Here is a 26,989-nt window from a genome sequence, read left to right on the forward strand (position 1 = left end):
CTCTTGGTGATGACCGTAGTTTGAGGAGTTCATGTATTCACTATGTGTTAATGCTTTGTTCCTGTTCTCTATTAAAAGGAGGCCTTAATATCACTTAGTTTCCAATATGGACCCCGCTGCCACGGGAGGGTAGGACAAAAGATGTCATGCAAGTTCTTTTAATAAAGCACATATCACTACTGGAATCAGGCACTTTGCCATCTCCCATGGCAGATGGCAAAGGCACGGACGACTGATGGCAAAGGGCTTTGCCATCTGCCAGCAGATGGCAAACGGCCGGCTGAATAAACTCTGGTAAAGGCTTCTTTTCCATCTGCTGGCAGATGGCAAAGAGCCTGTAGCCTTTGCCATCAGCTGGCCGATGGCAAAGCCTGAGGAACGGGGTTAGTCACGTTAGGAGGCTAACGGCGTGCTTTGCCATCCGCCGGCAGATGGCAAAGGCTTCAGGCTCTTTTCCATCCGCCAGCTGATGGCAAAGGCTGCAGGCTCTTTGCCATCCGCCAGCTGATGGCAAAGGCTGCAGGCTCTTTGCCATATGCTGGCGGATGGCAAAGAGAACAAATAGGCCAGACGAGCGCTTCGCAGGTTGCTGCCACGTGGCCTCTTTGCCATCTGCCAGCCGATGGCAAAGCTCTTTGCCATCTTCCAGCAGATGGCAAAGTGCCTATAGTGCCTCATTTAATTTTGTTTTTTCTTATATCAATTCATTTTCACAGAAAATCAAACATAGATATATATATATATGACCAATATAGCATATTCAACACATATTACCAATAGGCATGAACGCAAATATATCCAACACATATCCAACACATGTTACCAATAGTAGCAAGTTTCATCCATACATATACATAGTTTTATCAATATTACACAGTTTCATCATAGGTAGCAAGTTTCACAAAGTCAAAACAAAAACTAAAGACAAGCACTCCATCAACCCAAGCTTCCGTGATCTGAAGCAAATCTACAAAATGGGAAAGAAGAAAGTTAGAAGAAGAAGATTATTATGATGCAACTAAAATGTGAAGATTATTATGATGCAACTTATATCTGTAAAATAGGTCATTTTGGAGCTAAGTATGGTTATTATGTCATTTTTGAGCTAGCTAAGCATACTAAGTCATTTTGGTGTAAAAAATGCTAAGTAAGGTCATTTTGGAACTAATAAGTTTATTGTGTCATTTTGGAGCTAGCTAAGCATATGAAGTCATTTCGGAAATAAAATATGTCATTTCGTAAGCATATTATGTCATTCTAGAGCTAGCTAAGCATATTAAGTCATTTGGAGGAAAAATGCTAAGTATAGGTCATTTTAGAGCTATCCTAGGTTAAATAGGTCAATTTTGAGCTAGCTAAGCATATTAAGTCATTTTAGAGGAAAAAATGCTAAGTATAGGTCATTTTAAAGCTATCCTAGGTTAAATAGGTCATTTTGGAGCTAATTAAGCAAAGCATTAGGCAAAACTTACCGTCAACCGGTAGGTGAAGGATCGAGGTTCTTGCTCGCGGTAGTGGCAGACGGAGGAGGATCGGGGTTCTTGCTCGCGCCAATGGCAGACGTCGATGCTTGTCGGGAGTTATGCTGCACCAAATTAAAGATCATTTGCAATGTCTCATTAGCATGATGCAACTCAAATGTGAAGACTAATAAGTAATGTCCATTCAAATGAAACTCACCGTGTCCGCCGGAGCAATGACTGGCATCGGCGGAGGGGTCTGACTGTTCTTCTCGCACATGGACTGCACATTTAGTTTTGACGAGTCAGTCATATTAGTTACTAATGATAGGAACATTGCGTGCATGATTTAGCTAATATGCAGAAGAAACTTACCGCGAAGAGCTGGTATATGGCCCGGTTAGCCAAGTCGTTCCGGTTCCTCTCCTCCAGCAAAAGCCTAGCCGCCCTCTCCTCAATCTCCCTCTCCCTCTCCGCCGCCTGCCTCCTTTCGTCCGCCAGAAGCTCCTGGGTCTTTGCTCTCTCTTCCTCAATTGCAGCCTGCAACACCACTCCTCTTTAGCATTGTAATCATCGACGGCGGCGGACGAAGGCGAGCAGGGCGGGGATGGCTTCACAGCTTTACGAAATAAAAGACATACATGCACGTTTTACTAAACATATTCATTTGTTTTTTTTCATAGTACAGACGCAGACGCTCGACATATGCATACACTCACTCATATGAAGTTATGAACAGACACACGCACACCCTATCTCTATGAGCACCTCCGATAGACTGAGCCGGGACATCATTTTGAGATTGACGGAAACGTCACAGGCGCCTTCATAGTCTCGTAGTCAGTGGGAACGTCTTCTCCCACTGTTCGCACATTGTCTGAATGCCTATAATTAATCCAGAAAAATGCAACCCCAGTGACAAGTCTAGGCCTTGAACTCTAGTGGGTTATTTCCACCAAAGAGAAACTAACCATCTAAGCTACACTCAGTAACTTGTTCATTTGCTAGAGTGCAACTTATTATGGAATATGATTTCACCAAAGAAAAAAAAGAATAATATATCTTGTGGAGCAGACAAGGAGGTTCAGATGTCGGAAATTCAATTCGGCTCTTGGAAGCATATGTGCTACTGCGCAACAAAAAATGTTTTTGCAAATGTCACTCAAATGCTAGATACAAAATTTTAGGGGAAAATTTTAAGCATTTTGACCCGTGCAAAAAAAACAAGCTGAACGCCAAATGTTACATTTAAAGGCAAAGGTACATTGTTCTCCTGTAATTTACATAGCACAATTTGACCGAAGAAATGTAAATACATAGGCTTGTCCAAATATGTGAAGCATAGTAAGTCATTACCAAAAACCGCCAGAAAAAGAGCACTCTCTCAACTATATCATTTGTGGTGTGAACCTAAAGCACATGCTCTGATCAGTAAGAGATTCATTAATTAAAATAGGGAGGAGGAAGCAGAGCACACCACACAAGCTTGCATATATACATAAAGGAATTAGGGGAAGCTCACCATGGAGTGTTGGCATTAGCCATGTTCATTGTCGCTTCACAGGTGTGGTCACAGGTGCGTCCCTTCCTAAGCCGCTTTGGACGCCTCTCCAGGCTACTGCACCATGCATTGCGCTCACCACTACCGCACCAATAAAAGAGACTTTAACCACCAGCCCTTGGCAAGCGAGCCTTCATTGGCGCCACCCTATGGCGCCACCTGAGAGGTGATTGGGGCGGTGCCAGGTTGGTACACGTGCCTTTCATATTCTTGTTTACAATTTGTGTGGGGTTGCTGCATAGAAGCACTGGCTCTTCAATGTATTATAGCAAAGTGTGATTATCTATTACAAGCAGGGGACATCTATTCAGAGCACAACTACAAACAACTGATAGCATAAATTCTATAACAGATAATTGATCATGTTGGACAAGTGGAAAAGCTCAATCAGCATGGAGGTGGGCATTGTCATGCGTCGGCGAGGAGCCTTGGGAGATCAGCTCGGCGCCCTCGTGCCATGGCTGCACCGTCGGAGATGTGGTGTTCGCATGGAGAAGACCAAGATGCCACCTCTGGTTTCCAGCGCGAGCGTCACCAGTAGACATGGAATTACCTTTAACCCAAGACTTCCTTTGTCAGATGTAATAGTGCAAAACAATTAACCTTTCAGTGTAAGAGGACATAACCCATATTTAACCATTTGATTTTCTCCTATAAGTGAACAAAAGGATGTATGTCAGTGTACTTGAAAATAGATCAATTTGGTAACAAGACACCATGAATTTGTAGTACTGCCCAACACTGATAACACCCTAATATTTAAAATAATTTTGGATGGCGGGTGGACGAGACAAACTTTGTTGGCCTATGAGTGAAAACAAATAGTGTTTGCCTTATTAATGTTTTAAGTAAAAGAATAATTAACAGAGGCATGAATCTTGAGAAGATTACCGAGGCTAAATTGAGCGGCACACCATCGAGATGCACGACGGGACGACAAGCTCGGCTCCTGGCGATGGGCGGCATGTGGCCATGTGCGTCCATGCCTAAAATGACCAGCATCCCGACAATGGCAAAAACATGGCCGAACTTCTAATCTGCGCACTTGAGCTGATAACCCATATTTAACCATTTGATTTTCTCCTATAAGTGAACAAAAGGATGTATGTCAGTGTACTTGGAAATAGATCAATTTGGTAACAAGACACCAAATTTGTAGTACTGCCCGACACTGATACCACCCTAATATTTAAAATAATTTTGGATGGTCGGGTGGACGAAGACAAACTTTGTTGGCCTATGAGTGAAAACATATATTGTTTGTCTGATTAATGTTTTTAATAAAAGAATAATTAACCGAGGCATGAATCTTGAGAAGATTACCTAGGCTAAATTGAGAGGCACACCATCGAGATGCATGACGGGACAACAAGCTCGGTGCCCGGCGATGGGCGGTAGGTGGCCATGTGTGTCCACGCCTAAAATGACCAGCATCCTGACAATGGCAAAAACATGGTTGAACTTCAATCTGCGCACTTGAGCTGATAAATCTCTGGAGTAGAAGATAAAGTAGATAAAGTGAAGACTGCATATACCAACTATGTGCAAAATCTTGACCAAGAATGATAACAAAGACTCCAATTCCAACAAGCATTACCTGATGCAGAAGAACAAACGTTGAAATGCAGTTAAATTTTGAACAAAAAAAAATAGAAGTTCAACAAAACTATTGACGAATTGCAGCGATGTATAATTACTTGTTATAATGTGGTGGTATCACGGAAGAAATGCATTGAAACATTAAGTTCTGCTAGGCATAGTTCAGAGTTTTTTTGTTGGAAGATAACAATGCACACATAAATCAATCTTACTGAATTTGTTACATGCCCACACCCGAAATATTATGACTATAAGCATTTTTTATCTATTAAAAGAAAAGATCATTAGGAAACAGTACAAGCCACCCAAAAAAGGATGAAGGAACCTTTTTATATGTCTGACAAATGTTCCGGTAATTAGAGATAGCTTAGTCAATACACGATTGGTCACTTATGATCTGCACATCTTATCCTGCTTGACTACCACACTATCTTGCATCTTGGACCCAGTGTAACTTTCACATTCAGGAAGTTGATCCGGTTGCAGTGTTAGAGAGCACATTTGCATCTTATCCTCATCTTATTCTCAGCTTTCTGAATATATAAGCAGCAGAGCATGAACATGTATAGGGAGAGGTGGTCGGGCCGCAAAGAGGGCATCACCTTCGCAAAATCGGAAGAGGTGGTCGGGGAGGCAGAGAATCGACACAGCCGCCGGGTTCTTCGGCGGAAGACGGCGAGCAGGACGGGGATGACTTGTTGGGGACGGAGGAGCCGGTCGGTGATGGCGGCAGACGAGGGCGGGGATGTGTGGTCGGGGACGGAGGAGATGGTCCGCGACGGCGGCGGACGGAGGCGAGCAGGGCGGGGATGGCTTCACAGCATGGACGAGCGGCAGCTGCCGGCGCTGAAGGTGCGGTCCGCCATGGCTGCTGCGTGCGGCGGCTAGGGTTGGGGGAAGGGGAAAGAGCCTCGAGGGTTGGGGGAGGGGGCGGCGCCGCGGCCTGGAACAGTGGAGGGGCGGGCTGCGGTGGCGGGGAGGGGCGGGCCGGTGGCGGTGCTGGTCGGCGTCGGGAACGCGGGGCTGGGGCGCGGTGGTGGCTGGGGAGAGGTGGGGGAGAGAGAGAGGGGTGGGGCCGGGCTGGGAGAGAGGGGACGAGATTTTTTTGTGAAAAAAAGAGGGGAGGAGATAGTCCCACTTCTTTGCCATCAGCCAACGGATGGCAAAGGCCCACATCTTTGCCATCAGCTAACAGATGGCAAAGCCCCACCTCTTTGCCATCAGCCAGCTGATGGCAAAGAACCTTTGCCGTCGGCTGGCAGATGGCAAAGAGGTGGGGCTAGTGGGCCGTTACAGCTCCATCATCCACTGGGCCCCACCCACTTCTTTGCCATCTGCCAGCAGACGGAAAAGATTCTTTGCCATCTGCTGGCAGACGGCAAAGAGGTGGGTTGATTGGCCGTTACAGCACTGGACCCCACCCACCTCTTTGCCGTCTGCCAGTGGACGGCAAAAATTCTTTGCCATCGGCTGGCAGATGGCAAAGAACTGGCTAATGGCAACCAGGTTCTTTGCCATCTGTCAGTTCTTTGCCGTCTGTTTTTTGTAAGCAGATGGCAAAGACGTTCTTTGCCATCCGCTGGCAGACGACAAAGAAATGGCTGATGGCAAATTCTCTGTTTCCAGTAGTGATATGACTATTTACAGAATACATGCCTACATTGTATCGATGAACTGGAGCTAGTGCCGTATCTTCCTAGGTTATAACTGTCACATGATGAATATCATCCAACAAGTCATTGATCCAATGCCTACGAATTTATTTATATTGATCTTGCTGCGTTACTATTGCTATAATCATTGTTTTCACCGTGGTTTTTGCCCTGATTTGATTTGGGTTTTGAATCATTTCAAATGGACTTGTCACTTGGGCATATCCTTAGCTTTCACCCAAGTGACCTATCTACCTTATTCCTCCCACAAATTCCCAAAATAATCCAATGAATATTTTTCCTAATAGAAAATATTCATTTCTCTCTCTGAAATCACTTCGGAATCTTGTGCTCCAAAGCAACCTCAATTTTTCTTGCTCAGAAAAATCTGAGATAATTCCTAAATATTCTTAGAAACCTGGCACACCTTCCCATGTAAAAATATTGCCTCACGTTTTGCAATATTTTTGCTGTAGAAAATCTTTTCACTTCTGGACCAGAAATGCACTTTGTACAGCAAGTACATTTTTCCTTAAGCTTTTAGCCCTAATCTTTCTTGAGCTTAGGCACCCTCCTAAGAAATCCTAAACCCCAGGAGATCAGCCCTAATGGCCTTCTAGAAGGTGGTCAAACTTGGCGACCAAGTTTCTGTACAAAAACTTGTCAGCTAGGTGGAGTCCCTTCTGGTTGACCTGGGCATGAGCCATCAACTCCCCTAGACTAAACACTGCACGGTCGAGCGCGTAGACAAGGTTTGGCCGCTCCTGGGCGTCATTTTGACCATGCCAGCCTGGTGACCGCGCGTGGACACAGTGCCTGGCATGCGTCTCGACTTGCTCTGGCTGGCGCCTTGCGCTCTGTTTCGCGCGTGCTCGATGCAGCGCTCGCCTCCAACTGCCACCCCGCGCCTCCAGCCTCGACACATCACACTTGATCGCTCCCTGGTGCTCGCCGACGTCGGAGTCGCCGCAGCAAGCACGGGCGCATCGCGGCCAAAACACCACAGTGCGCGCGTGCGCTTGTCCTCATCCCCAACCGCCTCCTGTGCGCGTCCGCGAGCGTGGGCAAGCTCCTGAGTCGACGCAGCACCTTGCCCCTCCCGTTGGAGCCTCTCACCGACGTTCGCTGCGTGTCCAGAACGCTCCGGTGGCGACACGTTCCCCCCCTCCGCTCCGGCTATATATAGCGCTCCCCTCCTCCATTGCTAGCCACGCACCACTCCACACCACCCCCACAAACACGTAGACAAGCGGAAGCCCGGTCAGGCAGGCCTCTGGCCATCGCCCTGACCAGAGGACTCCGGCGATCCCCGCAGTCCAGCCGCCGCGCTCCGGTGCCTCTCGAGCTCAAGCAGCTGCTTGGGGGGCATTGGGGGTCTGCTGGTGCTGCCTGGACCCCGTGGAGCCCTCGGAGCCGCCTCTAGTCGCCGTCTTCTTCCTCTCCGGCGAAACCTTCCGCCACCGTAGCTTGCGAGCTCGACTGCAACCAGCTCCGGCCACCTCTCGCCAAGCCATGGGTACGGGCAGGTGCGCCATGAGCCCCGCTTCAATCCTATCCCTCTAGCCTAGCCCCAAACCCCCTCGTCGCCGGCGTGAGCTCCGGCGAAGCCCCGCCTCCCTCTGATTTCACGCTCTCTCTCTCCTGACGCGCAGGACCCACCTGTCGGTCTCACCACTCGCGTCCAAAGCGGTACGAGTGGAGGCGTATTTCTGTTTTATGCCTTCGACGTCACCCCCAGGAATTTATGTTTAATTCAAATTTAGTAAGAAATTTGACCAAACTTTGACCAGCCATCATTTATAAACCACAAGTCCAAATGAATTGTTTCTTTTTGCATTGTCTTTGTTACAGAAAGCTCTAGCAGCACACCAGAAGGTGGATTTTTCCTTGCTGTCTAGAATTTCTGGTGATTTTCAGAATGTGTTTTGACATTTATTTTTGTGGTTTTAAATTATTTTCAGAAGGAGAAGCTTGTCTGGAAGCAAACCAAGAGGGGTGTGATCCACCTCTACACTAAGGCAAGCCACACCAGCATTTGGATGGTGTTATTTCAATATCTATGATTTTCTACTTGAATATGAGTTATTATTTGCCTTTAAAATTTGATAAATAACTTTGGTTAATTTCTAGTTACTTCACCATGCTTGATATGCTTGATTTAGTTTCTGGTTGAATGCATGAACTTGCTTGGCTAAGTAGAGTAATATTTTGCACTATGAATATTGCTATGGAAATTAATGGTAGTAATTTTACTTAGTGGTATTTCCATTTAAATAAAGAACTAATAAAAATGTTGCTTGCTAATAAAAATGAGTTATAACCAGAAAGTTTTGATCTTTAGTGTTGCAAGGTAATTATGTAGTTATGCTTGATCCATGAACATGAGTTGTTTGCTTTGCATGACGAGTAGTTGCATGAAAATTATTTTTCATATCATGTTTTTGATAAATAGGTTTTATCCAAGTTAAACCTGAGTAAGTTCAACTTGAATATGATGTTGATCACATCATGGTGTCACTGAATCAGATTTTAATTCAGTGCGACCACATTTACGTAATGGGAAGGTCTTGATTCGGTCCTTTGTTGTGGCTCTCACTGGTGCCTCCCGCGAGGGAAGGTTATGGGCATGCATACCCTGGCCCGGTAGGGCAGACATAACCTTGTGTGCTCGTATTTGTTTTTATGGTACCTTGTCCCCATTTGGGACCGTTTTGCCACGACGGTGGCCGTTGGTGTCTTTGGTAGACACGGGGCCACCCAAGACCTAGCCCTGAGAGGGAGATGGTCGGAGTGGCCGGGGAGAGTGCATGACAAGGGAAGGGTTTCGTCGGAATATTTTGGTCCACCCGAATGGGAGTGCGAGGCCAGGTATTCCGTAGTGTGGGTAAAGTGCGCTACCTCTGCAGAGTGTATTTATTCTATCGATAGCCGCGCCCTCGGTTATGGGCAAGACTCGGGAGTAAGTCACACCATGGATCAACTTTTATAATTAATCTTGCAAACTAATAGATCGTTGTGATGCATTTGTTTTGTGGTGAACCTTGAACACTCGAGGTGCTCATGGGTTTTTGGTTCAGATATGACCCCGGTGTGGTCACCATTTTGTTACGAGGTAACCGTCTGGTAAGCGAGTCCGCGTGACTCGGTGCACTGTTTGGCTGCATTGCATCTGTAGTATTTCTTGCATTAATTTAACTTGATTAATTATCATGATATTGTCTGTCATCGTGCTTATGTTTGTTGTGAGCTTGCAAGTACATTCAATGTACTGACCTGGCGTGTTATGCCAGCTTTCAGGCAAGTCGATTTGTACCGGAGCGCATCTCGTATCTAGGCCATGTCCACGTCGGTGTTCCTGTTCTATGGAGTTCCACTTCGTCGTTCTTCCGCTGCCGCGTAGTTTCGTGTGATCGAGGCCCCAGCCATGTTCATTATATAGTGTACATACTGTCCAGCAGCACCATGTGTGGTGCTTGGCCTCGCACCTCGATGTAATATCAGACCTTTGTATCCCGCTAGTATCAATAAAGCGGTTATTTCTATACCTTGTTGTTGTGTATTGCCAGAAGACTCGATCTCTGGGCTGGCAATGCAGGGTAAACCGATTGCTCTGAGCCGGTGTGCCACAACGCTTAGTATCAGAGCCGCGCTGATTGTAGGACACGCTAGACCGGTAGTGCACTAGTAAAACGGTAGATAGCTTCGTTTGAGTGCCGGTAGTCGTAGAAATTGGTTGTTGCATTGCATGAATGTTTAATTGTTGTTATTACTAACCGAATGGTGTTTGAGTATAGATGGCACCAGTAACGATCTTGTACCATCCTGAGCCAGCTCCGTGCACATCGCCGCACCTGCTTCAGAACGTGTGGCGACGAATCTATCTAGAGGGTGCTGATCCAGAGTATCGGGCGTATCGCGAGCATCTGGCTGGTGCATTGTATGAGTATTATGCTGAGGTCACTCTACACCACGATTCCCCATCCGGCGCTTACACTCGTTCGTCCAAGGGTGGTCTTGCTTCTACGCCATCTCAGGCGGTTCAGTTTGCTGCTATCGAGGCTCTTGTAGACTTGCGCTACAATGAGGTTCGCATGCACACCCACCCTGGTCTTTTCTACTACCCATCTCTGCACGAGAATGGGCGTATCCGCTTTCCTTTGATTAATCCGGTGTGCGATCGTCCCACTAGCCACCATGCACGCTACATCACCACTAGTTATCTCCTTAACTACGAGTTAGCTCGGGAGCTCCCACGCGCTCGCGTCGCTCTCGCTGCTGCTCGTGTAAGGAACCCTCTTCCAGCTGTCATCTACACTTCTGCTCCTCCCACCTCCGTTCCCCCGATGACCTCGTAGGGTACCGTTAACCCTCTGACGGTGAACCCGCGCAGTGCTCCTACTGCATGGTCTTCTCTTATCGCTACTCCTGCCGCTCCTATGCTTAGATCCCATCCCCCGCCTGCCCCTAAGGGAGAGCCCTCAAGGCAGCGCCAGCGCACCTCTCTTCCCTCGGAGGTCTCTACTATCAGTTCAGGATCTAGGTCCGGCACAGGAGACGAGCCTGCAACAGCACCATCCGAGCAGTAGACCGTTAGAGTATCGTGGTTGTCATGAGCATGATGTATGGCTGTAATCGCACTTGTCATGATGCGTAGTTTCATGTACGAGGGTAGTAGACCCATTGCGATGTTTTCTTTCACGTTGGGACTATGTATAATTATGTTGAACTCTTTTATTCGACTTGGTTTTCATTCGCTGTTTTCTTCCGGGATTTGTCATTGGTTTTCCCCCATTTTGGAATTTTCTCATCATGGTTGCTATGTATTGGGAAAACGAAAAATAGGATGCCGCGTGGAGGCAGCAGCAGTCAAGCTGGTGAGGATGTCCCTGTCCGTTGTTCCGCAAGACAGGCAGGACATTCCCCTGAGCCATACCAGCCACCTCCGGCTCCACCGCCACAACCGCCTTCCACCGAGCAAATCCTGCGAATGTTTGAAGAAAGAAGGAGCAACGATCTGCTGGAAATACTGAAAAGTGTACAAGTTATGGTTGGACAGAATGGAAACCAGAATGGCCATCATTCCAAGCTGTCAGATTTTTAGCGAACCAAGCCTCCCAGTTTCAGCCATGCTACTGATCATTTGGACGCCGACGACTGGCTAAGGACTATTGAGAGAAAACTGGAAATTTCTCGCACAGACGAAGGAGACAAGGTTCCCTTCGCCACGCATTATCTCGAAGGAGCTGCCGCTATATGGTGGGATAATGCCAAAGCAATATGGCCTGCAGATGAGGAAATTACTTGGACAAATTTCAAGGATCATTTCCGCAAGTATCATATTCCCACCAGAGCCATGAAGATCAAGCAACGCGAATTTCTCGCTCTCACTCAAGGCAACATGACCGTCGCCAAGTACCTGAATAAATTCAACCATCTGGCCGCTATTCTCTCCACGATGTAGCCACCGAAGAGCGGAAGATCGATCGATTCCTTGGAGGCCTAAATCAGCATCTCAGGTGCACTCTCAGCATGTTTGATTTCCTAGACTTCCCGACTCTGGTGAACAAGGCCCTCATCACCGAAAGGGAACACAAGCTCCTGCATGACAACAAGCCAGCTGCTAATGACCACAAGCGCAAATTCGAGCCAAAGAAGGATATGCAACCGGTGCAAAAGGCTCGTACTTGGCAGCAGACTCAGGTGGAGTACAAACCCAATTGGCAGCAGAATGTCAACAAGACTACTACACCAATCAAGAATGTCGTGACCAGCCCGGTGCGCGACGATTGTCAGTGCAACAATTCGTGCTTCAGCTATGGTCAAACTGGACACTACGCCCGACAGTGTCCCAAGAACACCAAGCACGTAGCTCCATATCAGCCGCAAGTCAACTACATGGAGCCGTATTCCGCCCCTGATATAATCCAAGGGCAAGTTCATCACATCTCCGCAAACGAAGCCCAAGAGGACCCGGAAGTCGTCATTGGTATGTTTCCTATTAACGACATACCCGCCGTAATTTTATTTGACTCTGGGGCTTCCCACTATTTTATTTCGCGGGGTTTTGCTTCCCAAACCAATTTTCCTTGCTCGATTTTGGGAAAACACATGCTGGTACAATCCCCGGGATCCATACTCAGAAGCAATCTCGTCTGCCGAAATTTGGAGATTGATATCAAGGGCGTCAAGTTTCCAACATCATTGATAATCATCGATTCCAACAAATTGGATGTCATTCTGGGCATGAATTGGTTAACCCAATACCAAGTCTGCATCAGCTATGCGACCAGAGAAGCTACCCTTGAAAATATGGAAGGTCGCACCACAAGTTTTTATGCCCGCAAGCGCATCCCCATGAAGGATATGGTTTTCGCAGCTGTGGCAGAAGAGGTGGAATTAATCCCAGTGGTCAGCGAGTATCCGGATGTATTTCCTGAGGAATTACCCGACATGCCACCAGACCGAGAATTGGAGTTTGCTATTGACCTGGTGCATGGAACCACCCCGATACATAAGAAATATTATCGGATGCCCTCCTCAGAATTGGTGGAATTGAAGAAACAACTGGATGAGATGCTGCAAAAAGGATACATTTGTCCAAGCTCTTCACCATGGGGATCACCAGCAATCCTCGTGGACAAAAAGGATGGCAGCCTACAAATGTGCGTAGACTACCGACAGCTGAATGACGCCACCATTAAAAACAAGTATCCACTTCCGAGGATTGATGATCTGTTTGATAAACTCAGTGGGGCCAAAGTATTCTCAAAGATTGATTTGAGGACGGGATATCATCAACTCAAGATAAAGAAGGAAGATATTCCTAAGACCGCGTTCACCACCCGGTACGGTCTTTATGAATACACCGTTATGTCCTTCGGCCTCACCAACGCTCCTGCATTCTTTATGCATATGATGAACAAGGTGTTTATGGATTTCTTGGACAAATTCGTGGTGGTGTTCATTGAAGACATCCTCATTTACACCAAGAGCAAGGACGAGCATAAGGAGCATCTTCGGGCAGTTCTGCAAAGGCTTCGCGATCATCAACTGTATGCCAAATTCAGCAAATGTGAGTTTTGGCTCCAGCAAGTGGGATTCCTCGGACATATCCTCTCGGTAGAAGGAATCTCGGTGGACCCAAGCAAGGTCAAAGATGTACTTGATTGGTCCGCACCCACCACCGTCTCAGAAATCCAGAGTTTCCTTGGACTGGTCGGATATTATCGCCGTTTTATCGAAGGATTTTCCAAGATCGCAAAGCCAATGACTGAGCTCCTCAAGAAGGACAAGAAGTTCGTATGGACTGAGGACTGCGAACGGAGCTTCAATGAGTTAAAGACCAGGCTGAAATTGGCACCCGTATTAACTCTTCCAGACATCTACAGCAGTTTTGACGTTTACTGCGACGCCTCCAGAAAAGGATTAGGGTGTGTACTCATGCAAGATGGCAAAGTGGTGGCCTATGCATCTCGCCAACTGCGGCAACATGAAGGAAACTATCCTACTCATGATCTAGAATTGGCCGCAGTGGTGCACGCTTTGAAAATCTGGAGACATTATCTGATTGGAAAGAAGTGCCAGATATTCACCGACCATAAAAGTCACAAGTACATATTCACTCAGCCCGACTTGAACCTTTGACAACGAAGATGGCTCGAGTTGGTTAAGGACTACGACCTCGGAATAAATTATCACCCGGGAAAAGCTAATGTGGTGGCTGACGCCCTCAGCCGCAAACCAGCCAATCTCAATGCTCTAATGGATTCCTTACCTCCGGAGCTTTATGAAGAAATCATGCAGCTAAACTTAGTGATCACCGACGCCCGTCTTACCAATATATTGGAAGTTGCCCTACTCTCGAAGAAGAAATCCGCAGTGCTCAGGCGAAGGATAAGGTGTTACAAATATATGTTCAGAAGGTGCACCAAGGGCGTGCACCGGAGTTCTCTACGGATCAGCAAGGTTCGTTACGGTTTCGCGGAAGGCTTTGCGTACCCGACCAAGAGAGTCTGGAGAAGAAAATATTGGCAGGAGCGCATGAAGCACAATATTCAATTCATCCCGGTGGTACCAAAATGTATGAGGACCTTCGCCACATATTTTGGTGGGATGGAATGAAGAAAGATATCGCATACTTTGTGGCCTGTTGCGACATATGGAATAAGGTGAAGGCGGAACATCAAAAACCCAACGGACTCCTCCAGCCTCTGTCGGTATCCCAATGGAAATGGGACGATATTTGCATGGATTTCATCACCGGATTACCAAGGTCTCATCAAGGAAACGACGCGATATGGGTCATAGTGGACACCCTAACCAAGGTGGCACACTTCCTGCCTATTCAGACTACATACCATGCAAATCAACTCGCAGAACTGTATGTATCAAGAATCGCCAGTCTACATGGAGTACCCAAGACTATCACCTCCGACAGGGGATCTCTCTTCACCTCCGCATTTTGGTCCCGACTACATCAAGCCTTGGGGACCGCCCTGAAGTACAGCACAGCTTATCATCCTCAGACAGATGGACAAATTGAGCGAGTAAATCAAATACTCGAAGATATGCTCTGGGCATGTACATTGGCCCAAGGAACCAAGTGGGAGGATTGTCTACCTTACGCCGAGTTTTCCTACAACAAAAGTTTCCAGGCCAGCTTGAAGATGTCACCCTATGAAGCCCTGTATGGCCAGGAATGCCGCACCCCATTGAATTGGTCTCAAACCAGAGACAGCCGTATTTTCGGGACTGATTTAATGCTTGAAGAAGAGAAGCAAGTCAAGGAAATCCGGGACAGACTGCAACTGGCCAAATCCCGACAGAAGAGCTACTATGATGCCAAACATCGTCAGATCAGCTTCGAACCCGGAGAGCACGTATATCTGCGAGTCACCCCTATGAAAGGAGTCAAGAGGTTTCAGACCCGAGGAAAATTGGCACCCTGATATATCGGTCCATTCCCCATCATGGACAGAGTCGGAACAGTTGCATACCAATTGGAATTGCCACCAGAATTGTCAGAAGTACACAACGTGTTTCACATCTCATAGCTAAGGAGATATATCTCGCCCCGGAGAAAAGCACTGATATGGCAGAAATAGAATTGGCTAAGGATTTGACTTATGAGGAAAAGCCAATCAGAATATTGGATCAGATAGAAAGGGTCACTCGCAGCAAAGAGATAAGATTTTACAAGGTTCAGCGGGAGCATCACACTGAAGAAGAAGCAACCTGGGAAAGAGATGACTTTTAAGGACTGCATACCCAGAATGGTTTTCCCAAGCAACCGAATCTCGGGGACGAGATTCATCCTAAGTGGGGGAGGTTTGTGACAGCCTGGATTTTGCCTTCTCTCTTTTGCCGAACTTGCCTTCTCTCTTTTTTCGGACTTGGTTTTCACCGTGGTTTTTGCCCTGATTTGATTTGGGTTTTGAATCATTTCAAATGGACTTGTCACTTGGGCATATCCTTGGCTTTCACCCAAGTGACCTACCTACCTTATTCCTCCCACAAATTCCCAAAATAATCCAATGAATATTTTTCCTAATAGAAAAATATTCATTTCTCTCTCTGAAACTCACTTCGGAATCTTGTGCTCCAAAGAAACCTCAATTTTTCTTGCTCAGAAAAATCTGAGATAATTCCTAAATATTCTTAGAACCCTGGCACACCTTCCCATGTAAAAATATTGCCTCACTTTTTTGCAATATTTTTGCTGTAGAAAATCTTTTCACTTCTGGACCAGAAATGCACTTTGTACAGGAAGTACATTTTTCCTTAAGCTTTTAGCCCTGATCTTTCTTGAGCTTCGGAACCCTCCTAAGAAACCCTAAACCCCAGGAGATCAGCCCTAATGGCCTTCTAGAAGGTGCTCAAACTTAGCGACCAAGTTTCTGTACAGAAACTTGTCAGCTAGGTGGAGTCACTTCTGGTCGACTTGGGCATGAGCCATCAACTCCCCTAGACTAAACACTGCACAGTCGAGCGCGTAGACAAGGTTTGGCCGCTCCTGGGCGTCATTTTGACCATGCCAGCCTGGTGACCGCGCATGGACACGGTGCCTGTCATGCGTCTCGACGCGCTCTGGCTGGCGCCTTGCGCTCTGTTTCGCGCGTGCTCGATCCAGCGCTCGCGTCCAACTGCCACCCCGCGCCACCAGCCTCGACACATCACACTTGACCGCTCCCGGGCGCTCGCCGATGCCGGAGCTGCCGCAACAAGCACGGGCGCGTCGCGGCCAAAACGCCACACTGCGCGCGTGCGCTTGTCCTCATCCCCAACCGCCTCCTGTGCGCGTCCGCGAGCGTGGCCAAGCTCCTAAGTCGACGCAGCACCTTTCCCTCTCCCGTTTGAGCCTCTCGCCGACGTTCGCCGCGTGTCCAGAATGCTCCGGCGGCGACACGTTCCCCCCCGCTCCGGCTATATATAGCGCTCCCCTCCTCCATTGCTAGCCACGCACCACTCCACACCATCCCCACGAACACGTAGACGAGCAGAAGCCCGATCGGGTAGGCCTCTGGCCGTCGCCCCGACCAGAGGACTCCGGCGATCCCCGCAGTCCAGCCGCCGCGCTCCGGTGCCTCTCGAGCTCAAGCAGCTGCTTGGGCGGGGCGTTGGGGGTCTCCTGGTGCTACCTGGACCCCGTGGAGCCCTCGGAGCCGCCTCTAGTCGCCGTCTTCTTCCTCTCCGGTGAAACCCGTCCACCACCGAAGCTTGCGAGCTCGACTGCGACCAGCTCCGGCCACCTCTCGCCAAGCCACGGGTATGGGCAGGTGCGCCACGAGCCCTGCTTCAATCCTATCCCTCTAGCCTAGCCCCAAACCCCCTCGTCGCCGGCGTGAGCTCCGGCGAAGCCCCGCCTCCCTCTTATTTCGCTCTCTCTCTCTCCAAACGCGTGGGACCCACCTATCGGTCTCACCACTCGCGCCTGAAGCGGTACGAGTGGAGGCGTATTTCTGTTTTACGCCTTCGACGTCACCCCCCCAGGAATTTCTGTTTAATTCAAATTTATTCAAAAATTTGACCAAACTTTGACCAGCCATCATTTATAAACCACAAGTCCAAATGAATTGATTCTTTTTTGCATTGTCTTTGTTACAGAAAGCTCTAGCAGCACACCAGAAGGTGGATTTTTCCTTGCTGTCTAGAATTTCTGGTGATTTTCATAATGTGTTTTGACATTTATTTTTGTGGTTTTAAATTATTTTCAGAAGGAGAAGCTTGTCTTGAAGCAAGCCAAGAGGGGTGTGATCCACCTCTACACTAAGGCAAGCCACACCAGCATTTGGATGGTGTTATTTCAATATCTATGATTTTCTACTTGAATATGAGTTATTATTTGCCTTTAAAATTTGATAAATAACTTTGGTTAATTTCTAGTTACTTCACCATGCTTGATATGATTGATTTAGTTTCTGGTTGAATGCATGAACTTGCTTGGCGAAGTAGAGTAATATTTTGCACTATGAATATTGCTATGGAAATTAATGGTAGTAATTTTACTAAGTGATATTTCCATTTAAATAAAGAACTAATAAAAATGTTGCTTGCTGATAAAAATGAGTTATAACCAGAAAGTTTTGATCTTTAGTGTTGTAAGGTAATTATGTAGTTATGTTTGATCCATGAACATGAGTTGTTTGCTTTGCATGACGAGTAGTTGCATGAAAATTATTTTTCATGTCATGTTTTTGATAAATAGTTTTTATCCACGTTAAACCTGGTTAAGTTCAACTTGAATATGATGTTGATCACATCATCGTGCCACTGAATCAGATTTTAATTCAGTGCGACCACATTTACCTAATGGGAAGGTCTTGATTCGGTCATTTGTTGTGGCTCTCACCGGTGCCGCCCGCGAGGGAAGGTTATGGGCGTGCATACCCTGGCCCGGTAGGTAGACATAACCTTGTGTGCTCGTATTTGTTTTTATGGTACCTTGTCCCTGTTTGGGACCGTTTTGCCACGACGGTGGCCGTTGGTGTCTTTGGTAGACACGGGGCCACCCAAGACCTAGCCCTGAGAGGGAGATGGTAGGAGTGGCCGGGGAGAGTGCATGACAAGGGAAGGGTTTCGTCGGAATATTTTGGTCCACCCGAATGGGAGTGCGAGGCCAGGTATTCCGTAGTGTGGGTAAAGTGCGCTACCTCTACAGAGTGTACTTAATCTATCGATAGCCGCGCCCTCGGTTATGGGCAAGACTCGGGAGTAAGTCACACCATGGATCAACTTTTATAATTAATCTTGCAAACTAATAGATCGTTGTGATGCATTGTTTCGTGGTGAACCTTGAACACTCGAGGTGCTCATGGGTTTTTGGTTCAGATGTGACCCCAGTGTGGTCACCGTTTGGTTACGTGGTAACCGTCTGGTAAGCGAGTCCGCGTGACTCGGTGCACTGTTTGGCTGCATTGCATCTGTAGTATTTCTTGCATTAATTTAATTTGATTAATTATCATGATATTGTCTGTCATCGTGCTTATGTTTGTTGTGAGCTTGCATGTACATTCAATGTACTGACCTGGCGTGTTATGCCAGCTTTCAGGCAAGTCGATTCATACCGGAGCGCATCTCGTGTCTAGGCCGTGTCCACGTCGGTGTCCCTGTTCTATGGAGTTCCACCCCGTAGCTCTTCCGCTGCCGCGTAGTTTCGTGTGATCGAGGCCCCTTGTTGTTGTGTATTTCCAGAAGACTTGATCTCTGGGCTGGCAATGCAGGGTAATCCAGTTGCTCTGAGCCGGGGTGCCACAACATAAGGGGCATGTGTTGTCCTCCTGAGTCGATCTCCAGTGCCTCATGACCAGCAAATCTCTGGTGTTGAGCCTGTCATTGAGCATTAACCACACAAACTCTTTGATCTTCATTGTTGACCTACTTTCCCAAATCCATTTAGCCGGCGCATCAGTAGGGAGATGAGCATGCATCACTGTATAGTAGCTCTTAGCAGAAAATTTCCCTTTGCCAGGTGTCCAAGACCAAGAATCATTGATACTCTCATCTGCATTTAGCTCTAGAAGGCCAACCTGAACAGTGATCATCTCCTCCATTGCTTCTCACGACAAGGGTAGATGGAAAAGTTCAGACATATCTAGAGAATTAATAACATCTCTCACAGATACCTTATCATCAATGGCAAAAGAGAAAAGCCTGGGAAACCTCTCCTTGAGAGGAACAGATGATCCTAAGAAAATCGAAGCATCAAACCAGAAAAGAGCATAATCTCCCAAATTTATAGTAACCATAGAATGCAGCTTGAAAGCTTCATTGATTTTGATGATATCCCTCCACCAATAAGAACCACATATCATTGTTCCATGGGGTACAACTCCATCATAATAGGTATTCCAAATGAGGGAGACCCAAGGAATGGCTGCTTTGTTATAGAACTCATATAGGTGCTTGGTAATGAGAGCTCTGTTCTGGATGTTAAGATTAACAATTCCCATGCCTCCATTGTCTTTAGGCCTGCAAACTAGAGGCCATGCAGCTAATGATTGTCTGGCAATGTCAGAATTGCCTCTCCATAGGCACTGCCTCATAATTCTTTCAATTTGCTTGATAATACCAGCTGGCAGGCATAAACTGCAGAGAAAATATATGGGCAAGGAAGACAAAACTGATTGTAGCAATTGCAATCTAGCTCCTTGATTCAGAAGGCATGAACTAGCAGACAACCTTCTTTCAACTCTGTCCACCATTGGGATTAAGTCCCGAATCCTTGGCTTGGTGGTGCCAACAGGAAGCCCAAGATAGGTAAAAGGGATAGTTCCAACCTGACAACCAAATACAGTAGCCAATCTTGCAGTTTCTGCCTCATCCACATTTATAGGCAATATACATGACTTATGGAAATTAACTTTGAGTCCAGTCGAGGCATGAAAATCTTGCAGCATTTCCTTGATAGCCAAAAGCTGGGAGTCCATGGCAGGCACAATGAGGAGTGTATCATCAGCATATTGACTTATAGGAAAATCCTTATCATGAGTTTTAATAGGCAATGTAATATCTCCATTTCTCGGCATATTATTGACCAACGTTTGCAGTAGGTTAGCTGCAAGAACAAACAAAAGGGGTGAGAGTGGGTCACCCTGCCTTACTCCCCTTTTACAAATAAATTGTTTTCCAGGCACTCCATTCAGAATGACAGAAGAAGTGCCAGAGGATAAAAGCTCTCTAATCCAGCCAATCCATTTGCTATCAGAACCTTTGTGATACAGAAGCTTAAGAACGAGGTCATGTTCCACTGTATCAAAAGCCTTGGCAAAATCCAACTTAAGAATCAAAACGGGCTTCTTGGACTTATGGCACTGGTGTATGTACTCAAGTGTCCAAGCAATGCAATCCTGAATAGACCTGGACTTCAGGAACCCATATTAGTTTTTATGAATGCACTTTAAAATAACCTTCTGTAATCTATTTGCCAAAAGTTATGTCAGAAACTTCAAGCAAGTATTCGTCAAAGAGATGGGTCTGAAGTCATTGGGGCCCTCAGGTGACAGCTTCTTTGGAATTAAGGTAATCAAAGACCCATTGATGCTGCTAATTGTTATCTTTCCATCATAAAAATCCTAGAAGAGCTGCAAGAAATCCTGCTTGATAATATTCCAGCATCGTTTGACAAACAAGCCAGTGAAACCATCAAGGCCAGGGGCCCTATCCGTGGGCAAATATTTAAGAACTTCATTTATCTCATCCTCAGAGAAAGGAGCAGATAAATTATCAAGCCCATCCACAGAATCAATCAAAGATGCTAGGTCAAACTTCATATCAATCCCCTCAGTAACACCCATTCTATCTCTGAAAGTGCCCCACAACATACCAGCCATTTGCTGATGATCAGAAACTATATCTCCATCCTCATTTTGCAGTGAAGAAATAGTGTTCCTCCTAAATCTTTCACTGGCCATTGCATGGAAAAACTTTTAGTTTTCCTCTCCAACTTTGATCCATCTAATGGTGCATCTCTGTTTCCAATATATGAACTACAAGTGGAGAATTTCCTCAATATGAAGCTTTACAATTTTCCTGAAATTAAATTCAGGCCTTGTTAAAGGCCTCAATTCCTCAAGGTTATCAAAGAATAAGACCACCTCATTGCAAGCCTGAATAGCCATCTTAAGTGAACAGGAGTAGACAGAAATCATGGGCTTTACTTTGTTGATGACTCCCAGGATGTCATATTGACAATGCAGCATGGATTTACAATCACGATTAGTGTAAAACTTGATAACGATGGCCACTCCTATTTTAATGCGGACCTTTGGAGAAAAATGTCTAAGTGTTATGAACTAAAAGCTAGCAATAAAATTCTAGTGCGTGCACCACAGCCTGGTCTAATTAACATGGATGTTTACTTCCCCAACGTCATCAACCAATCAAAGTCTGATCGAGGCTAGTGTCCTTTCAACTTTCTCCATGCTGTCATATTACTTAGCAAAATCGGGGTATTTGTTCTGACTAATTGATCACTATTTAAGCAACCAATTGTGACATCATATTCTGACTCCGTTCCTAGGCAGTAACAAATTCTATTTTCCAATTTATGTGCACTATATATTCTTCTGCCATGTTCTGAATAAATAATACCTTTCCACCTTTTAAGCAGGATATGTTGGATGCTTAGTGAATGATCTGTATGTTACTAAGCGTACGAAATTTCACTGGAAGGACTTGAAGCATGTCATAAACTTTGTTGATAATCTGACAGAGATAGCACAGTGTATGAATGCTGGATTTTGGATGGGATTAATTAGACCTATGGTGCACACACTGAACAAGACCAATTGTGTGCACAAAACACTGGTAAAAAGTCTTATTTTAATGTTGATGCTCATAAACTATATATATCTTCAATGATATGTTATAATCGGTTTTTATTCTACATGGCAACATAAACTGCCCCCTGTAGCAGTTCCTGGATCGATTTCCCGGCGTGGTCGAATTACACTTGTGCCTGCTAATAACGCCAAAGTGATTGCAAGGTACTGCATTTCCCGCAGAAATGGAACCATTCAAACTAACAAGTTCTCGCTTCTTGTGGCAATGCATCCATATTGGAAAATTGAAGACACTGTTCTACTCATGCTCTACCAAGGCAAGGGAGGGCTCTTCCTTTTCATTGACGAGATGCCGAGTCGCCGTGATCAAGCTGCTTCCAGTGGATAGTTGTGGTTGTTGGCCCTGAGCCTCTTAAAATGTGCTAGCTATTACTATATATGTTAAGTATGTAGATATGAACCATATGGTTGTTGGCCATTAGCCTCTTAAATTGTGATAGTTGTTACTATGTTAAGTATGTAGATATGGACCATATGGTTGTCAAAACCATGTTACGAAGATCCTCCTTTTGTCGAATAGTGTAACCACTATACATATATATATGTTACTCAAATGTTGTTACCCAAGTTCATAAATTTTCATGGAAAGTATTAGTATCGTACACAGTTCATTAAGTTTAAGCGTGTGCCCGATGTCCAGAAGGCATTTGCATATTAACTGTCCATATTGCAAATTCACACACATGTTAACATAAGGAAACGTATGTGTAACATACTAATCATCGCACACGATTACTCGCAGACGCATCGTGTGCGATACTCCTAGCCACCGCAAGCAACTAGTTTGCATTTTTCAAAGTTTTTTGTACACACAGAATCGCACACAAAGTAACTGTATTGACCGTTTGTGTTGTAATTTCTCATCACAAACAGTTCATCCGAGTCGGACGTTTGCCACGTGTCACACACATCTTGTTTACACGACTTGTTTGTGTTCTTTTGGCTCATCACAAACAGTTCATCCATGTGAACTGTATGCCACATATCACAACATCTTATTAAGTTGAACTGTTTCTGTTGTGTTCCCTAATCGAAAACAGTTCATCCGAGTGAACCGTATGCCATATATCGCACACACATTGATATGGTTGCCCGTTTGTGTTGTTCTACCTCATCGCAAACAAATCGAATGGATTAACCGTGTGTCCTGCATCGCACACACATTGATATGCCTGCCCGTTTCTGTTGTTCTTCCTCATCGCAAACAGTTTGAATGGATTAACCGTGTGCCCTGCATCGCACACGCAACTAAAATCTGAACTGTGTTTGATGGCTCTGCCATCGCAAATGTTTTGCACCTTTTTTGTTGGGTTTTTTACACCACCGTTTGCGATTATTGCATCGCACACGGTTTCGGCAAAGGGTCTCTGATTATAGTGTCGCGTTAGCAGTATCCTGTAGTAGTGACCCAACCTCCCCAGGCTGCCAACTCGCTGCTCTCACAGCCTAGGTCGATGAACTGGAAAGGAAACGGACACAGCAGTTTACCCGGGTTCGGGCCACCTTGCGGTGTAAAACCCTACTCCTGCTTTGGTGTGGATTAGCCTCGCTAGGGGCTGAGGATGAACTAGTACAGAGGAAGAGCAAGATCATGAGGCTTGGGTATGTGGTGGTGAGGGTTCGGATCCCGGATCCCCTCCCTTGGTGGTGGCTAACCTATATATATATAGAGGCCCCGGCCCTCTTCCCCCAAAATGTAGGCTGGAAGGGATTCCACAATGGCCAGTTTGAAAGGGGACAAGAAGCACCTCCTATCCTGACGAAAGGTGGTCTTCGCCTGCAAAGCTCCTGCTCGTAAAGCCATGGTGGACTCGGCAATGACATCCGCCCTGCCGCACTGGGGGTGTTGGTCTTGTCGCGCGGGAATGGAAACCTTTGGCTGATTCCTCGGGACTCCACGCCTGCACTTGCTCCCTCAGCACCAAAGAGGAAACTTGCTGCTCTACGCCCGCTGGCGCCTGCCTGGTCTTGGTCGTCATGGCTCGCTTCATCTGGACCTCGTGACGTGGGTGCTTGCATAGGAATCTCCGCTCCTCAGGAGCCAGCCTGAGGAGGCCGCTCCCTCTGGAGGTCTTGGTGGCGTCCACCTTGCGAGGCTTGGCCCCTCGTGAGGGTCTTGTCTTGATGTGGCTGAAGACTGGTCGCACTGGGCTGCCGATGGAGCCATGCCGTGGGCCATAGGCAGGCAAGTCTGGGTACCCTGGTACCCAGAACGCAGACAGTAGCCCCCGGGCCCAAGGCGTGCTCAGACCTGGCTTCGGGGCAAAGCCAAAGGGCAAGGGCGAAGCGTCACGGGCCCCAATTGCCCGCGGGCCGCCTAGACGCGTGGCGCATGACGGGACGTGGGCGTCTCCACTTCCCCACGCAGCCTCGGCAACCGTCCAGGCTGACAAAAAGGCTGGCGCCCACTGCCCAGCCTTCATTGCCTTCTCTTCGTCTTGCTCCTGATCCCCTTTCTCTCCTTGTTGCGAGCATCTCCAGATCTTCCGAACTTCTCCTTTGGGTCCTTCGCCGATGGCGACCAAGAAGGTGAAACCGCCGCGCGGGCCGCAAGCTCCTCCGCCACTCCTGCGCTGGCCCTCAGCGCGTCCTGCATCACTAAGGAGAGGCACCTTGCCGCCGTGCGCCCACTGACCGCGGACAACAACAATGAGGGGAGAGAGACGTAGTTCTTGGCCGGCTCCATCGACCCGAGGACCTTGGCGGAGACGTTTTACCCCTTCTTCCTCCACAGCGTCTTCGCGGGACTCGTCCCGCGCTTTTCAAGGTTCTTCCTTGCCGTCCTCAGCCATTACCAGATCCACGCCCTACACCTCCAGCCCAACTCCATTCTCCTCCTGTCCATCTTCGCCTTCTATTGCGAGGCGTTCGTGGGCGTGGCACCCTCTGTTGCGCTGCTCTGCCACTTCTTCTCCCTACGGATGCATGACCCAACCCAGTGCTCCGGGTGTGTCTCCTTCATCGGGCCCCACGACAGTAACGCGCTCATGAGGGCCGGGAAGAAGGTGGAGGACTTTCGGTGCAAGTGGATCTTTGTGTACGCCAAGAGCCCCCACGCTTGGCTGGAGCTGCCGTCCGAGATGACGGAGAAGCTGGACCAGTGGGCTCACGAGAAGCTCAACGATCTGTGTGCGGCACTGATACATCTCCAATGTATCTATAAGTTTTGATTGTTCCATCCTATTATATTACCCGTTTTGGATGTTTATGGGCTTTACTTTACACTTTTATATCATTTTTGGGACTAACCTACTAACCGGAGGCCCAGCCCGAATTGCTGTTTTTTTTTGCCTATTTCAGTGTCTCGAAGAAAAGGAATATCAAACGGAGTCCAAACGGAATGAAACCTTCGGGAGCTATCTTTTTGGAACAAACGCAGTCCAGGAGACTTGGAGTGGACGCCAAGAAGCAGTCGAGGCGGCCACGAGGGTGCAAGGTGTGCAATAGGGGGGTGGGCACGCCCCCACCCTCGTGGGCCCCTCGTGGCTCCCCTGACCGACTTCTTTCGCCTATATATACTTGCATACCCTGAAAACACCGAGGAGCACCCGAAACCCTATTTCCACCGCCGCAACCTTCTGTACCCGTGAGATCCCATCTTGGAGCCTTTTCCGGCGCTCCGCCGGAGGGGGAATAGATCACGGAGGGCTTCTACATCAACACCATAGCCTCTCCGATGAGTTGTGAGTAGTTTACCACAGACCTTCGGGTCCATAGTTATTAGCTAGATGGCTTCATCAATCTCTTTGAATCTCAATACAATGTTCTCCTCGATCTTCTTGGAGATCTATTCGATGTAACTCTTCTTTGTGGTGTGTTTGTCGATATCTGATGAATTGTGGGTTTATGATCAAGTTTATCTATGAGAAATATTTGAATCTCCTCTGAATTCTTTTATGTATGATTGGTTATCTTTGCAAGTCACTTCGAACTATCAATTTGGTTTGGCCTACTAGATTGATCTTTCTTGCAATGGGAGAAGTGCTTAGCTTTGGGTTCAATCTTGCGGTGTCCTTTCCCAATGACAGCAGGGGTAGCAAGGCACGTATTGTATTGTTGCCATCGAGCATAAAAAGATGGGGTTTATATCATATTGCTTGAGTTTATCCCTCTACATCATGTCATCTTGCCTAAAGCGTTACTCTGTTCTTATGAACTTAATACTCTAGATGCATGCTGGATAGCGGTCGATGTGTTGCGTAATAGTAGTAGATGCATAATCGTTTCAGTCTACTTGTCGCGGACGTGATGCCTATATACATGATCATGCCTAGATATTCTCATAACTATGCACTTTTCTATCAATTGCTCGACAGTAATTTGTTCACCCACCGTAATACTTATGCTATCTTGAGAGAAGCCACAAGTGAAACCTATGGCCCCCGGGTATACTTTACATCATATAAGTTTCCGATCTACTTTATTTTGCAATCTTTACTTTCCAATCTATATCATAAAAATACCAAAAATATTTATCTTATCTTATTATCTCTATCAGATCTCACTTTCTCAAGTGGCCGTGAAGGGAATGACAACCCCTTTATCGCGTTGGTTGCGAGGTTCTTGTTTGTTTGTGTAGGTACGAGAGACTTGCGTGGAGCCTCCTAGTGGATTGATAACTTGGTTCTCAGAAACTGAGGGAAATACTTACGCTACTTTGCTGCATCACCCTTTCCTCTTCAAGGGAAAACCTACACAGTGCTCAAGAGGTAGCAAGAAGGATTTCTGGCGCCGTTGCCGGGGAGGTGTGCACCAAGTCAAGTCAAGATTTGATCTCCCGACAACGAGCCATTTCTGGCGCCGTTGCCGGGGAGGTCTTCGCACAAGTCAAGACATACCAAGTACCCATCACAAACTCATCTCCCTCGCATTACATTA

The 26,989-nt window shown here is 46.8% G+C and overlaps 1 long non-coding RNA gene across 6 annotated transcripts; it reads right to left on the bottom strand.

The window, feature by feature from the left end:
- Positions 1-919: 919 nt before the first annotated feature.
- LOC123053866 (uncharacterized) lies at positions 920-5,615 on the bottom strand. Of its 6 annotated transcripts, none has more exons than XR_006425943.1 (9): positions 5,223-5,615; positions 4,557-4,618; positions 4,345-4,456; positions 3,913-4,104; positions 2,983-3,672; positions 1,836-2,000; positions 1,681-1,743; positions 1,473-1,585; positions 920-967 (listed from the first exon to the last, which is right to left on the bottom strand). It is a non-coding gene; the product is annotated as an uncharacterized lncRNA (long non-coding RNA). The 6 variants fall into 6 exon arrangements; XR_006425945.1 differs by having other exon boundaries at positions 921-967; positions 1,836-2,079; positions 2,983-3,574; positions 5,223-5,613; XR_006425942.1 differs by having other exon boundaries at positions 922-967; positions 2,983-3,574; positions 5,223-5,612.
- Positions 5,616-26,989: the final 21,374 nt, after the last annotated feature.

The sequence above is a fragment of the Triticum aestivum genome, chromosome 2D, assembly GCF_018294505.1.
Source record: "Triticum aestivum cultivar Chinese Spring chromosome 2D, IWGSC CS RefSeq v2.1, whole genome shotgun sequence".
Classification (NCBI taxonomy): Eukaryota; Viridiplantae; Streptophyta; class Magnoliopsida; order Poales; family Poaceae; genus Triticum; species Triticum aestivum.